This window comes from Ostrea edulis, chromosome 1 (assembly GCF_947568905.1).
Source record: "Ostrea edulis chromosome 1, xbOstEdul1.1, whole genome shotgun sequence".
NCBI lineage: Eukaryota > Metazoa > Mollusca > Bivalvia > Ostreida > Ostreidae > Ostrea > Ostrea edulis.
Genome location: NC_079164.1, coordinates 101,125,818 through 101,142,616, shown reverse-complemented (window position 1 = coordinate 101,142,616; position 16,799 = coordinate 101,125,818). Strand labels below are relative to the sequence as shown.

At 35.8% G+C, this 16,799-nt stretch overlaps 3 non-coding genes across 3 annotated transcripts; all 3 read left to right on the top strand.

Moving 5' to 3' along the window:
- The first annotated feature begins 7,070 nt into the window (after positions 1–7,070).
- Positions 7,071–7,142, top strand: Trnah-gug (transfer RNA histidin (anticodon GUG)). The gene has a single exon. It is a non-coding gene; the product is annotated as a tRNA-His (tRNA).
- Positions 7,143–14,053: 6,911 nt separating this feature from the next.
- Trnah-gug (transfer RNA histidin (anticodon GUG)) lies at positions 14,054–14,125 on the top strand. The gene has a single exon. It is a non-coding gene; the product is annotated as a tRNA-His (tRNA).
- Positions 14,126–16,545: 2,420 nt separating this feature from the next.
- Positions 16,546–16,617, top strand: Trnah-gug (transfer RNA histidin (anticodon GUG)). Its single transcript has one exon. It is a non-coding gene; the product is annotated as a tRNA-His (tRNA).
- The last annotated feature ends 182 nt before the right edge of the window (positions 16,618–16,799 follow it).

Sequence of the window (16,799 nt, the reverse complement as noted above, 5' to 3'; positions counted from 1 at the left end):
ATAGATTTCTTACAAATTAGTATCACTATTTTACAACTCTTTGTCCTCCGTGGCTATGTGTTATCACTATTGGATATTTTTTAAACACCACACTCACGTATAGTTCTTGTAGATCGTTTTTGTTTTGTATACTATTGTATTTTTGAAGTAACAATTTTATAAATTTAAAAAAAAATGGCATAAACCTTAATTCGATTTGAAGTTTTGATATCTTACTTTTTTTTTTTTTTATCTGTGTGCCTTCAGTTTTGAAACTTGATGAAACCTTTAGTATATTACATTCATTGATTTTCACAACATGTGCTATGAATTGCAATCTGTCTTACGGAGATTTCATTGGGCTATTTCTAAACATAGTTTTCATGAAAAATATCTTTGATAAAGGAAAACACTCTAAAACATGATACCAGTTAGTAGAATTTCTGTAATTTGTGCACTCTTAAAGATGTTTAACTTTGTAATCAATTTTTCTTTGATAAGGAATTGATAGTTACTTAAATTAGCATTTACTTAAAATGTTAAAACTATTACTGAAAGTGTAGTTTTACTTAGTAAGTCATTACTTTTTATTTAAAGTTTTTAGAATAAGTAATTAATAGTAATATATTGTCAAAGAAGTCTTACACTAAGTAAATCGTATGCTATAAATGTTTTTATTAAAAGTTAAATCATATGGTATAAATGCATTTATTCTTATATTACCAGAGTAAATACTTAAGAAAAGCCACATAATTTTAATTACTACTGTGTATAATTATTTATATTTAAATTTTCAATGTTTTTATCTGCTACATGTACATAATTTACCAATTGAAATGATAGCCATTTTCTCATGAATGTGAACAATGTGCGTATGAACCTTGATAAACATAGTCCGACTGTTATAATTGGTGGGGGTGTTCCGAAAGAAATGAAAGGAAAACGTAGATACCAAAAATAAATGTCATTTTTGAAAATACATAAGGGCATGTCAAAAATGAAAACTTATTTCGTTTTTCACATGATTTTACATGCAAAATTTTGATTACTTATATCTAAAGATTTATCTAGCACTAATGTTTAAAAAAAACTGCAAGTTAATAAAAAAAAATTCAAATGCAAGCACATACTGAAAATGTCATTTATTAATGAAAATTATTTCAAAAGTTAGCTGGATTTGAAATTTAGACCTAAGGAGGTATGCTACACTAGAGAAATTTGATATGGATGAAAAGTGGAGGATATGTACAACAATATTTTGAAATTGAAAACTTTAAAATTTACAATATTTAGTAAAAAAAAAAAAAAATGCAGTTTTAGTAAAAAAGCAATCTGTAAAAAAAAATAAAATTAAACGGCTGCTGGACTTGAACCCGCGATCTACAATTCAGTAGTTGACGTGCTTACCTACTGAGCTACTCAGCTAGGCGATGTTTTTCGAAATGAAAAGGTAAATATTGCTGATATTTATATTTTCATCCATGTTTTAAAAGTAAGTCAGCCATTATGACGATGTAGAGTACCTCCTTAAGTCTATTCTCAGTTTATGGTCTTGAAGCCTGATTGGGAAATAATTAAACATTCATTGGTCAGTTAGCAGGAATATCATCATATCGTACAAATTTGATTTATTTTACGTGTTGTGTACATTTCGCTTTATATTCATGGTTTGGGAGATTTTGTGCTTTATGGGAAAAAAATTGCATAGGTAATTTTCAAGTAATTATAGTGATTTAACTTCGATGAATTATAGCGGTAGGTGATACGTCTGAAATTTCTCGTGCTATCGAGTGTAAAAACTCATAATCCTCATAACTCTTTGGATCTTTAGAAACGACAGCGACTTTTTGACGGATTTCCATTGACCGTTCCTAATGATAATTAAATTGCATGAAAAATCGTGGTGAAAAGAGATGCATTTTACATTGCACCGAGATCGCTCAGCCCGCTTTAACAACAATGTTATCGAGGTACCTTGATGACACCAAAGAGCGACATCACCGGTGCACATGCAATCATCAAATTAATCATCAATATATGATAATCAGTCAAGTTAATCCCCTTTTTTCATATCTATAAATAAATTCTGAAGACGAGAGATGCGGATTTCCGATTGGGACGATGCTATTACAAAACATCGGAAAACAGTTCCCGGGTACCCGCACTCGTCCTTGCGAAATCTCACCGTCCATCGTTGTCGTGTATTTCACACATCGAGTCACGCATTCAAAACAATAAACAAAAACTTCTCAACCCATTCATATTTTATGTCAATCAATATCAGAAGAAATCTGATCAATCTGAAAAAGAAACATTGTACTATGTGCAAATATAATTGTATCTCATCTCATTAATTTTATAGTTCAACAAGTAGAAAATTCTCGCCAGTGATTTCAGTAGAAATAGCATTTTTTGTACTGAACTTTCCCTTGCATGTAAAGAGCTTGTAGATATAACGACAGATAGAGTACAACTACCAGTACGGGTTTGTGTAACGATCACTCAATCTTCAGGGGTGGTCTGCTATACACCGGACCGTCAGGCCGGGACCACGGGGTAAGTAGGTACGATAAATAGATAATTTATTGTTTATATAAAAGTACACCAGTGACATTTAAAAAGGCACATCCGAGGTAGATAGATGATAAGTCAATTTTGACACACGGGGGAATACCTTTATTTTGTTCCTCGGTAGAAGAATGACTCATTTCCGTCACAGATTTGTGTTAATGGCGTGTCGTCCTATTGTTGGTGAGAGAAAGAAGACAACGGAAGGGAAACGTAACCCCAAACAACAAGGGAACATGAGAATTATTCAATTAATTTGAAATATATATTTACCACGTGACTTAGCATTATACTACCCGGTGCGAGGTGTTCATTCATGCTAAGTGTCATGCAGTAGACTAATATCTAGTTATATTTATATTTCCAATGTTTTTGGCTTCGATATCTTTACCAGTTGAAATGATAGTCATTTCCTCATGAATGTGAACAATGTGCGTATGAATCTTGATAAAGATGTTGCGGCTATCTTAACGACTACGAATTCCAACAGAAAAATGATAGTAAAATTGTAAATATAAAATGATAAATCTGGTTTTTGATAAATACACGAGAGTAACGCTTCACACCAGGGTACCTTTCGTGAAGCGCTCACGCGCGTGAACAGGAAGCATGATGACGTAAAGCTTCAGATCACAGTTCATGCGCTCATGTTTCACAGTTCATGCTCTCATGTTTCACAGTTCATGCGCTCATGTTTCACAGTTCATGCTCTCATGTTTCACAGTTCATGCTCTCATGTTTCACAGTTCATGCGCTCATGTTTCACAGTTCATGCTCTCATGTATTTCCAAAAATGAAATTGCTTGTAACATGTCGCTATTGCATGGTCATTACGTCATTTGTTCAAGTACACGCGGCTTTCTACTCATTCCATTTTATTCCTACATGCATATGATTTAATAATGGAAAAAAATATTCATATAAAACTGCATTCGTGTATTAAGCTTTAACAGGCAGATGACTAAATCTTAAAGACTGTGATACGTGGACCTTAGGCATGTGTTTCTAACAGAAACATGATATTTTAGGTTGAAATAAAAATTGTGTTTTAAATCTCGAAACATGCAAATATTATTGCCATCTTACTGCTAGAACTGTAATGTTATACAACAAGTAGGTCTAATGAATATGAAATACATGTATTTGTATATGTACATATGTAGCTTTGGCCTTTAACCTCGGAAGTAAGAGTTATTCTTGTATTAGATTTCATATCCAACAGAGGATGCAATCTGGGACCTTATTCACGAAACCTCCGTAAACTTACCGGACCCGCAAACTCCGTGGAAACGGACTGGAGTCGTAAAATTCCTATTCTCAAATACCGCGCCCGCAAAATTTGCGTAAACGCTCCGTAAAACTCCGTAAAACCGGCGGTACTTTCGGTATGTCGTGTGTATAAATTGAAAACGCGCCACATTGATGTCTAATACCAAAAATTTACTTTTATTGTTTTGTAATATAAAAAATTAACTATAGTTTTGTAATTATTGTCGTTTTAACAGCGTTTATATTTTCATTACAATTGTTACGTATTATGACGTTTCGATATAACGTTATGTCATATTCATTGAAACAATGGCCCTTCAAGTTATATTTCAAGGACAGAACCAGAGAAATATAAGACGTGATAAGATCTTTAGAGTTCACACACATCCTTTGGATATGTACGACGACCGTGACCTCATAATGTAATAAAATTTGAGTTTCATATATGTACCTTATTGCAATCCACTAAATACAAATTAAAAAAAAAAAAAAAAAACCAACCAAAAAAAAAAAAAAAAAAAAAAACAGTGATAGTTATACCTTACAACAAATATTGATGCTCACAAGTTTGACTGGCGTTTTTCATTTTATAAGCTCAGAGCAACTTCACGAATGATGTCCAAAATAAGATATGGACAACAATGTATTACTTCCTTTTTGTTGAGCGTTGCTGAGGTGTGTTTGTTGTCATGTAACTAGGTATAAATGAATAAATTATACTCCATAACATCAATCGTTTTATTAAGAATGCAAAAAATGTTGTCGACATGCTATACAGAACTTTTTTAAAAATAAAACTTCTTGACAATTGTCGATCCCGATACATTTACTTGTGCATGCACAAGATGACCCCTCCCCCTCCCCACATGCATACTGTAACAATGAATAAAGGTTGATTTCGCCATCAAGCTTCCGTGCAATCAGAACATCGATCGGCCTTTCTCACCAAGTCGAGTAGAAACGGAAAAGGTCAAGCGATGTTCTGATTGCCTCCTGTGAAAACGTACACTTGCGCATGCACACCTGACTCTCCCCAATAGCTTCCGGTTTAACCTCACTTACATTTTCTGTTTTTGGTTAAGGTAGCTCATTACGCCAATACTTTTATTTTTATGACACACGTCACAAGATGTCAATTTTAGTGCTTTGTGAAATTATTTGTTTGTCTAGCATCGCAGCTCGGTGGATATTTAGTGTCGGGTCACTTACCCGCAGATCCTGCACCAGATACATGCGCGTGCTTACTACATCGAAGAATAATATACGTGTTTGGATTGAATGCTAATTATCTGCGAATTTTGAAGCTTTTTGTGTTACCTTTATGGGTTATTCTAGCAAGTAATACTTTACACATAATAAAATCAATAAATAACAACAAACAAACAATTGATTTGTATGTATAATGTCAAATCTTATACTTTTACTGTAGATATACTAATATTATTATGTTTCTTTTTTCTTTTTGGTCACAAAAAGGGTTACCCGGGCTATATATATCCGCACTGCTAATGCAATCAATAAATTCGTGACGGGGAATATCATTACTCGATCGAAAGGGGTTTACGGAGGTTTCATTGCCTTTTAGTTGAATGTTTTTTTCTTTTAAATTTCTTTTTTGTTGTTGCCATTTTGGGGGTATTTAGCCCTCCTTTCTAGGACGCAGAAGCAGCAAACTTGGGTTGCAGACCCCTTTTAAAAAATTTCTGGATCCGCCAATGTATTGTTGGAATAAATGGTAAGCAAGCACAAAAATGGTGGATCCTCACATGTCACGTGTTACCCTAGCCCTAACCTTGACCCTAACCTTTACTATACACAGTGACTGATTCATCGTCGCTTGACACGATTACCGAGTTCGGTACGTCGTACCAACCCTACCTCAAACTGTGGCTGCATGATCAGCAAAACCCTCGATTTTCATGAATATTTATGAAATGACACAATATTTTTTTTTTACCAATCACAGTAGCAATAACAAATTTCGGATATAACTAAAACGTGGAGTATTTGTTTATAAATAAGAACGGACAAAACGTAATTGTATTCTCAAACTTGATGAGGAAATTTGGGGTAAGCAGGGTGTGACTAAAGTTGACGGACTATTATCTGTAGAGAGAGGCGTGGCTATGCATATTACATGGTAATCTTATTACACCGGTGAAGTCAACAAAGAAGCGTCCATTATTTACAACAGCTAATAAGTGTTCAGTTTGTTCTCAACGGCAATCCTCGGATTACTCCGCTACGAGGACACAATAACATTCGAATGATTTTTTTTCTCACCGATTGGTTGACTAATGAACATAAATAATTATGAAGTCGAGGATTTTTTTTAATCATACAGCCATGGCATTTGACATTGTGTGAACGGAGACAATAGGCGTGGCTTGCGACGATGTAACTGATTTTGATGGGTCCAGACATGTCATGTGGTACCTGTATAGGCGTGGCTTGCGACGATGTAACTGATTTTGATGGGTCCAGACATGTCATGTGATACCTGTATAGAGACAGTAACTGATTTTGGTACATGTAAGTCCTGACAAGTCACATGTTACAAATGTACATGTGTTTTAGACGATGTCTGACATATCATATTTAAAGGTGAAGATAACGATCGGTGATCAATCTCATAAATCCTACAGGCAATGCAAAGTAGAGATTGGGCAAACACGAACCCTCTGGCATACCAAAGGTGGGATCAGGTGTCTAGGAGGAGAAACTGATCACACCGGCCATGAGCCCTATACAAATGTATATTACTTAATCTATATAGGCAGTGTCTTATGTTTGTAGGTCCTGACATGTCACGTGTCACCTGTACTATATAGACTTTTCAATTATCTAAATTAAAATTAGATTTGTATATTCCATTCTTCAATGAAATGGAGCGATCACAAGTGAGTGGATCAAAGGTTTTAATGTTGATGACATTGGATTTTCAATTATTGAAAATGTCTGTCTACGGCAATTAAAACCTACATTGCTAGAATGCGTTTGAAAATAGTATCTCTTTGATGAATTACATAATGTTTCCAGTTCTAAATTCGCATTCTTTTCATACCAATTAAAAAAAAAATGAATGCACATGCAATCTAGTCTTTGATTTGCACTGAGGCACTCATGACTGACGCCCGGATATAAAGTTGTTGGTAACAGTAGTATACTTCTGTAAGTGGTTTAAGTGTAATAATCAATATATCGCATAGGCACAAGTTCCACGGATTCTAACTAAAGAAACAGCTGCCGCGATAGCCGTGATCGTATAGTGGTTAGTACTTCGCGTTGTGGCCGCGACAACCCAGGTTCGAATCCTGGTCACGGCAGTGGCTGTGCAGTCGCTGTTACGGCATGGTAGCTTTATTTTTGTAACTTCATTCGAACCCCCGCTTTATATTGACCCTTTACAGAAAAAGCCTAACTATGATAAGAGACAATCTTTCAAAATGTTCCACGTCAGCATTATGATAATTTCAAGCTGTAGGTAGAAAAGAGATTTTTATATTAAGCTGTCAGTGACGTCAGCATTATGATAATTTCAAGCTGTAGGTAGAAAAGAGATTTTTATATTAAGCTGTCAGTGACGTCAGCATTATGATAATTTCAAGCTGTAGGTAGAAAAGAGATTTTTATATTAAGCTGTCAGTGACGTCAGCATTATGATAATTTCAAGCTGTAGGTAGAAAAGAGATTTTTATATTAAGCTATCAGTGACGTCAGCGTTATGATAATTTCAAGCTGTAGGTAGAAAAGAGATTTTTATATCAAGCTGGTTTTTTTTTTATTTTTATATTAAACAACGTTAATTTGCCTCCCAATGACGTCTGCTTGAAATATACCGTCTGTCTATGGTGTGATGAAACGCTTTTCAGCAATAATAACATTTACAGGATCTGTTTTATCAAAATAGCGACATATCATCGTCCACTGTCACCTCGTTTGTAATTGGCAGGTTTAATCACACTTACAGAGGTACTCTACATCGTCATAATGGCTGACTTCCTTTTAAAACATGACTGAAAATATAAATATCAGCATTATTTTTCTATTCATTTCAAATATCATTGTCGAGCTAAGTATCTCTGTAGGTTAGCATGTTGACAACAGAATTGTAGATAGCGCTTTCTAGTAAACAAAAACTCTGCTTATTGCATAAAGTTATCCTAAAATTTAAACTCACACCCACTATTTGAAAAATAGTTGTTTTGTATGAAATATATAATGAGAAATGTTTCTAGGGAAGAAATCGATGGACTACATGTATATATCTGATGATAATATTGGATGCTTTCAATATTTTTTAAATTTGACGTTCATTTATATATCAATCTCAGAACGCAAAACGTTACATGCATAATTTAGAATAAATCTGTTTCACTAGTAAGGAACATTAATGTTGACCTTCTAGAAATTGATTCATTCCAAAAAAATGTATCCACTGACCTCCAGATAAATTAAGTGGCGGCCGCCAGACAATAAGCGGCACGTAAATTAAGTGGCAGCCGCCAGATAATAAGCGGCACGTAAATGAAGTGGCGGCCGCCAGACAATAAGCGGCACGTAAATTAAGTGGCGGCCGCCAGATAATAAGCGGCACGTAAATTAAGTGGCGGCCGCCAGACAATAAGCGGCACGTAAATTAAGTGGCGGCCGCCAGACAATAAGCGGCACGTAAATTAAGTGGCGGCCGCCAGACAATAAGCGGCACGTAAATTAAGTGGCGGCCGCCAGACAATAAGCGGCACGTAAATTAAGTGGCGGCCGCCAGACAATAAGCGGCACGTAAATTAAGTGGCGGCCGCCAGACAATAAGCGGCACGTAAATTAAGTGGCGGCCGCCAGACAATAAGCGGCACGTAAATTAAGTGGCGGCCGCCAGACAATAAGCGGCACGTAAATTAAGTGGCGGCCGCCAGACAATAAGCGGCACGTAAATTAAGTGGCGGCCGCCAGACAATAAGCGGCACGTAAATTAAGTGGCGGCCGCCAGACAATAAGCGGCACGTAAATTAAGTGGCGGCCGCCAGACAATAAGCGCCACGTAAATTAAGTGGCGGCCGCCAGACAATAAGCGGCACGTGAATTAAGTGGCGGCCGCCAGACAATAAGCGGCACGTAAATTAAGTGGCGGCCGCCAGACAATAAGCGGCACGTAAATTAAGTGGCGGCCGCCAGATAATAAGCGGCACGTAAATTAAGTGGCGGCCGCCAGACAATAAGCGGCACGTAAATTAAGTGCATGGCGGCCGCTAAGTAAATCAAGCGGCGGACGGGAGATAATAAGTGGCGACCGCCAGTTGAATTAAGTGGTGGACGCCACATAAATTAAGTGATGGCTGCCACATAAATTAAGTGACGGCTGTCACATAAATTAAGTGACGGCTGCCAGTTAAATGGATTTTGATTCTATACCCTGGCACCTATCGGCTTCCGTACCCAACAAGCGTAATGGACGCATTAACATTTATCTGTTAATTATTAAAACTGATTTCCGTCCGAAAATAAAACAAGTTGTAAACTGTCCTAAGGTATTGACATCCATTTCAAAGTCTCATATACACGTACCGGAAATACCTAGAACATTGTAGGAATATCATATACACGTACCGGGAATACCTAAAACATTGTAGGAATATCATTTACACGTACCGGGAATACCTAAATATTGTAGGAATATCATATACACGTACCGGGAATACGTAGAACATTGTAGGAATATCATATACACGTACCGGGAATACCTAAAATATTGTAAGAATGTCATATACACGTACCAGGAATACCTAAAATATTGTAAGAATGTCATATACACGTACCAGGAATACCTAAAACATTGTAGGAATATCATATATACGTACCGGGAATACCTAAATATTGTAGGAATATCATATACACATACCGGGAATACCTAGAACATTGTAGGAATATCATATACACGTACCGGGAATACCTAAAACATTGTAGGAATATCATTTACACGTACCGGGAATACGTAGAACATTGTAGGAATATCATATACAAGTACCGGGAATACCTAAAATATTGTAGGAATATCATATACACGTACCGGCAATACCTAAAATATTGTAAGAATGTCATATACACGTACCAGGAATACCTAAAACATTGTAGGAATATGATATACACGTACCGGGAATACGAAAAACATTGTAGAAATATCATATACACGTACCGGGAATACCTAAAACATTGTAGGAATATCATATACGCGTACCTGGATTACCTAAAACATTGTAGGAAAATTATATACACGTACCGGGAATACCTAAAACATTGTCGGAATATCATATACACGTACCAGGAATACCTAAAACATTATAGGAATATCATATACACGTACCGGGAATACCTAAAACATTATAGGAATATCATATACACGTACCGGGAATACCTAAAACATTATAGGAATATCATATACACGTACCAGGAATACCTAAAACATTGTAGGAATATCATATACACGTACCGGGAATATCTAAACATTGTAGGAATATCATATACACGTACCGGGAATATCTAAAACATTGTAGGAATATCATATACACGTACCGGGAATATCTAAACATTATAGGAATATCATATACACGTACCGGGAATATCTAAACATTGTAGGAATATCATATACACGTACCGGGAATACCTAAAACATTATAGGAATATCATATACACGTACCGGGAATATCTAAACATTGTAGGAATATCATATACACGTACCGGGAATACCTACAACATTGTAGGAATATCATATACACGTACCGGGAATATCTAAACATTGTAGGAATATCATATACACGTACCGGGAATACGTAGAACATTGTAGGAATATCATATACACGTACCAGGAATACCTAAACATTGTAGAAATATCATATACACGTACCGGGAATATCTAAACATTGTAGGAATATCATATACACGTACCAGGAATACCTAAACATTGTAGAAATATCATATACACGTACCGGGAATATCTAAACATTGTAGGAATATCATATACACGTACCGGGAATATCTAAACATTGTAGGAATATCATATACACGTACCGGGAATATCTAAACATTGTAGAAATATCATATACACGTACCGGGAATATCTAAACATTGTAGGAATATCATATACACGTACCGGGAATACGTAAAACATTGTAGGAATATCATATACATATTCATATTCCATTGTGGGTTTTACATACGTTATTTGAAGAAGCTATGGCTAGTCTATACTTGGATTTTTCAACACCTGAATATAGACTGAACTCTATGATTATGGATGTTGCCTACCACAGGCTCTATAAACCAGCACGGACCATGGATGATGTTCCTTCCAAATCATGCCGTCAGTTCCTTAATCTCAGATTTACAAACAAAGGAATAGATGCCGTCAACATAAGCAACATTCATCGTCATAAAAGGGTTCAGTCGTGTATTCCAACTTATTTCAAGTTCAAGTCTACACCCTGTATTTCCTACAGCTATACTTCTACTATTGCATCCAGACTTTTTAATTATAAACAAACTTTGCAGTGCTTAGATATAGACCATCTTATACGTAATCCACCAACATGTTCTTGTTCTTAATCTTCTTTCAATTACAGTCCAGCTGGACATGTCATGACTGGTGATGTTGATATAGTTGAAAATGAGGACCTCAAATCACTTATTCTTAAAGGTCCTAAATACAGAGAACCTCGGTCTTTTAATTGGCGACAGAACTTCATCTCTATTATGAGTTCTGTCGAAGATTATGCCAGACGATGGGCTAAATATGAAAAAGAAGAACTTGATACATTGTCAGAATGGGTTAAACGCATAAGAGGGATATTAAAATCCCGCATTAGACACATGAAAACAAAAGTACGTACCATCTATCCTTCTGTGTTTAGTCAACCAGAAGTGATAAAAGAATTAGATAGGTTACATGAGGACTATGTTTTGGTTCCAGCTGACAAAGCTAGTAACAACATTGTCTTTGTTTGTAAGGCTCATTATTACAACTGTATTTTAAACGAACTTGGCATTAATTCCACTTTTGGTAATCATACTTATACTCCAACTGCCCTTTCAAAAGACGAAATTCTTCAAAACCATGCTTTAGTTTTAGACACATTTAATATTCCATTCAATGGGTCGAATGAATATGAGTTACCGTACCTATACTGGATTCCTAAACTACATAAAAACCTTTATAAACAAAGATACATTGCTGGATCCAGTAAGTGCTCTACCAAGCCCCCATCTTTGCTCCTCACGAAAATGTTAACAGCTGTGAAGGAGAAACTTCAAACTTACTGTGCGACTACATATGCCAGAAGTGGTGTTAATCAAATGTGGATTCTAAAAAATTCTAAAGAACTTTTAGTAAACTTGAAATTACAGAAATTTCCCAAATCAATAGCATTAAAACCTATGACTTTTCAACACTATACACGACCATTCCTCACGATAAATTAAAGACTAGACTTTTTGACATCATAGACAGTTGCTTCTTCAACAAAAACGGAAAACGGAAATATTCATATCTAGTGATCAGTCATTCAAAAACTTACTTTGTTAAACACCACTCTGATTCCACGCACAAGTACTCTGAAGTTGAAATAAAAAATATGCTAGAGTTCCTCATTGACAATATCTTCGTGGTCTTTGGTGATCAGGTCTTCCAACAGTCTGTTGGAATTCCCATGGACACGAATTGTGCTCCTTTGTTAGCTGACCTGTTTTTATATTCATATGAAGCAGAATTTATTCAAAAACTTCTACGTGAGAAGAAAAAATCTCTCGCTGTGACCTTCAATTCGACTTTTAGATATATCGATGACGTTTTGTCTTTTAACAATGATAGCTTTCATTCATATGTCGATTTGATATATCCCTGTGAGCTCGAAATAAAGGACACCACAGAGTCGTCCACTTCTGCTTCATACTTAGATATTTTATTGAAAGTAGACACTAACGGCAAACTGACAACTCAACTGTATGACAAACGGGATGATTTCCTCTTCTCCATCGTCAACTTCCCACATTTATGTAGCAATATTCCATTATCACCTGCATATGGTGTTTATATATCTCAACTGATTCGGTATGCAAGAGCTTGTTCTGGGTATAGTCAGTCTTTAAATCGAGGTAAGCTACTGACAAACAAGTTGATGGTACAGGGATTTAAACAGTCTCGATTGAAGTCAGCATTTCGCAAATTCTATGGTCGTTATAATGATCTAGTTCGTCAATACAACCTCGCATTGGGTCAAATGCTGTCTGACGTGTTTCATACCGATTGTTAAGCCGTTCTTGGCACACTGATTTGACTGCGGATAACTCCGTTTACTTGATCAGGATATGGGGCTTACGGCGGGTGTGACCGGTCAACAGGGGATGCTTACTCCTCCTAGGCACCTGATCCCACCTCTGGTGTGTCCAGGGTTCCGTGTTTGCCCAACTATCTATTTTGTATTGCTTGTGAGAGTTATGAGATTGATCACTGTTCGTTTTCTTCGCCTTGCATACACGTACCGGGAATACGAAAAACATTGTAGGAATATCATATACACGTACCGGGAATACCTAAAACATTGTAGGAATATCATATACACGTATTGGGAAGTAGGGATCCCAACTGAGAATGCACGTCCTCTTTGGTAAGATTTCTGAATCCTGAATGGAGTTAGCTTACAGACAATCTTTAAAGCCTATAAATACCGACTGTTAATTACACGTTAATTGAGGGATGCAGAAAATATTCTCTAGAAAACTATTAGATAAGATGAGTTGAAAAACAAATAGAAAGCAGTGCAAGACAGATTGATTTTATGCAAATTGATTTTTGTAAAACTATTTGATAATGTTTCAATATTGATAAAACCTATTTACCACAAATTCAAATGAAACCACCTTTATCTTTTAATTATTTACAAATCTTGAAAATTGAACGGAAAAAAAAATAACCTAGATTTTTTTTAATGCCAATATAAAAAACTAATAGTATAGTGATTTAATTATCCAAAACGGACTAGAAAACTGTATGGAATATTAATATATTGCGAATTCAAAACAAAATCAACTCCACGACAAAATTGAGTTGTTATTGTAAGGAAGCTCTGACGATCAAGTATTTCTCGTTATTGTAGGATAGATGTATGAGTGCTGTATGAGAACTTATCAATGTATTTAATAAACACAAATTCCTTACAGTTTTCTATCCATAACAGCTGCCGAGATAGCCGTGATCGTATAGTGGTTAGTACTTCGCGTTGTGGCCGCGACAACCCAGGTTCGAATCCTGGTCACGGCAGTGGCTGTGCAGTCGCTGTTACGGCATGGCAGCTTGAATTTTTTTCCCCATTTGTAATCAATGTCCCTTCTCTGTAAGTAATAAAGAGTTTGTCATACAACATTATAACACGCTATATAATTAGATTCAGAATCTTTATTTCTTTGAGCCATAAGCTATATAGAAAATACGTAGATACAATTATTCATAAAGAAACAAACATGATATTGGGGAGTGTGAGTAGAAGACAATGTTATATACATGAAGTTTTAAATTAAACAAATAATATCACACCATATAATAATTTCAAACTTTTGTTGCATAAAAATTAATCAATTCTTTAGTATCTAAATTTAATCAGTTTAAAAACACTGGGTTTTGTATAATAAAATTTCTTAACATATTTTTTCTCAAGTCATTATATAGAGGGCATTTTTAAGATAAATTAAGTACGTCCTCTACATGATTTAGATCACAAACAGTATATAAACGTCGTTCTCTGACCAAATCATTATGCCTTCTTGACTACCGGTCGCGGAAGCTCAGTGGTAGAGTGTTCGCTCCGTAACCGAACGGGGGGGGGGGGGGGGGTCATGAGTCCAAGCCCCACTTGTGCCAAACTTAATACGTTAACATAGGTAGTGATTGCTCCTTCGCCAAACGCTCGACATTTAGAAGTTAGAATCACGGTTCTTTCGGATATAACCATAAAAACAGAGGTCCCATGTCGCGATAGGCGCTGGCACGTTGTCGAACCCACACTGTTATGACCCTGATCGCTAAGCATAGGTCTATATTTGTGGTACTTCAACTACAGCTGGTGACGTTTTAATTAATATGAGGGAAAGCATTATCGACGAGATGTAAAATAAACAACCAATCAATCAATCCAACCTAAACATTCCATGCATGTTATGAAGTTCTAAAGCGACTATATGAGATGAATGAGTTTTCTAAAGGCAAATCTGTAAAACAAAGTTATCAATGAGAAGATGAAGATAATTAAAATTGATCAATATCATAGGGAACTTGGGCAAGCACGGACCACTGGACATATTAGAGGTGGAATCAGTTGCCTGGGATGAGTAAGCATCCCCTGTCGACCGGTCACACTCGCCGTGAACCTTAATTTTTGATAAGGTAAACGGAGTAATCCGTAGTCAACATCAGTGTGTCAAAAACGGCCTTACAATTGGAATGAAACATTTGACCCAAAAACAGATTGTATTAGCAAATTGGATCATTATAATGACCATATGATTTCCTAAATAGATTTTAAACGAGATTGTTGAAATTCCTGTAACATCAACTTGTTTGTCAGTAGCCTGTCTTGATTTAAAAACTGATCTTACGCAGAACAAGCTCATGTGTATCGAACCATTTGAGTGACATTGCTACATACATATGGGAAGTTGACGATGGAGAAGAAGTCATCCCGTTTGTCATAAAGTTTTGTTGTTAGTTTGCCGTTAACATATGTTTTCAATAAAATATCAATACACGAAGCAGATATGAAAGACTCTGTGATATCTTTTATTTCGAGTTCACTGGGATATATCGAATCGACATATGAATGAAAAGGATTATTGTTAATAGACAATAGGTCGTCGAAATATCTAAATGTAATGTGAAGTAGAAAACCACAGCAAGGGTTTTTTCTCTTATCATTTAGAAGCTTTTGAATAGATTCTGTCTCTATAGAATATAAAAACTGGTCAACTGATAAAGGAGCACCATTTGTACCCATGGGAATTTCAACAGACTGTTGGAAGACCTGATAAAAAAGACTGCGAAGATATTGACAATGAGGAACTCCGGCATCCTTTTGATATCAACTTCAAAGTAGATATACTTGTGCGTAGAATCAGAGTGGTGTTAGGTAAGCAATTTTTTGAGTGACTGATCACTAGATATGAATATTTCCTTTCTCCATTTTTTTGTTGAAGATGTAATCGTCTATTACAAAAGTCTAGTCTCTAATTTATCGTGAGGAATGGTCGTATGAATTGTTGGAAAGGCATACACTTTAATGTTGATTTGAGAAAAGTTTAATGATTTCAAATTTACTAAAAGTTCTATAGAATATTTTAGAATCCACATTTGATTCACAACACTTCTGGCATATTTGGCATATATTTTGGCACAACATGTTAAAAGTTTCTCCTTCAACAGTTATTGAAATTTGTATGAAATATTAGAGCTCTATAGGTGACGACAAATTCAAAACTAAATCGGCTTAACAACATAATCCTCTTGCAGAATCTAGAGCTACAAATTAAAAAATGTTAAAGCATACTGCTATTGAATCTTTATTGGAAGGAAGCGATCGGATATTTCTTGTTACTGTACTATACATACATAAGTTCTCTATGAGAACTTATCAATGTATTGAATAAACATAAGTTCCTTACAGCTTTTAATATCTAACAGCTGCCGAGATAGCCGTGATCGTATAGTGGTTAGTACTTCGCGTTGTGGCCGCGACAACCCAGGTTCGAATCCTGGTCACGGCAGTGGCTGTGCAGTCGCTGTTACGGCAAGGCAGCTTTATTTTTATCATTATTTTTTTTTTTAATTTGAATTTGATGATGAAAAGAGAAAGCTAGAAACTTACATATGGATAAAGAATTAAAAAGATAGGTGACTCCTTTCTTAGTTGTCGAATAAGATATCTTGTGATTAGTATATAGACTGT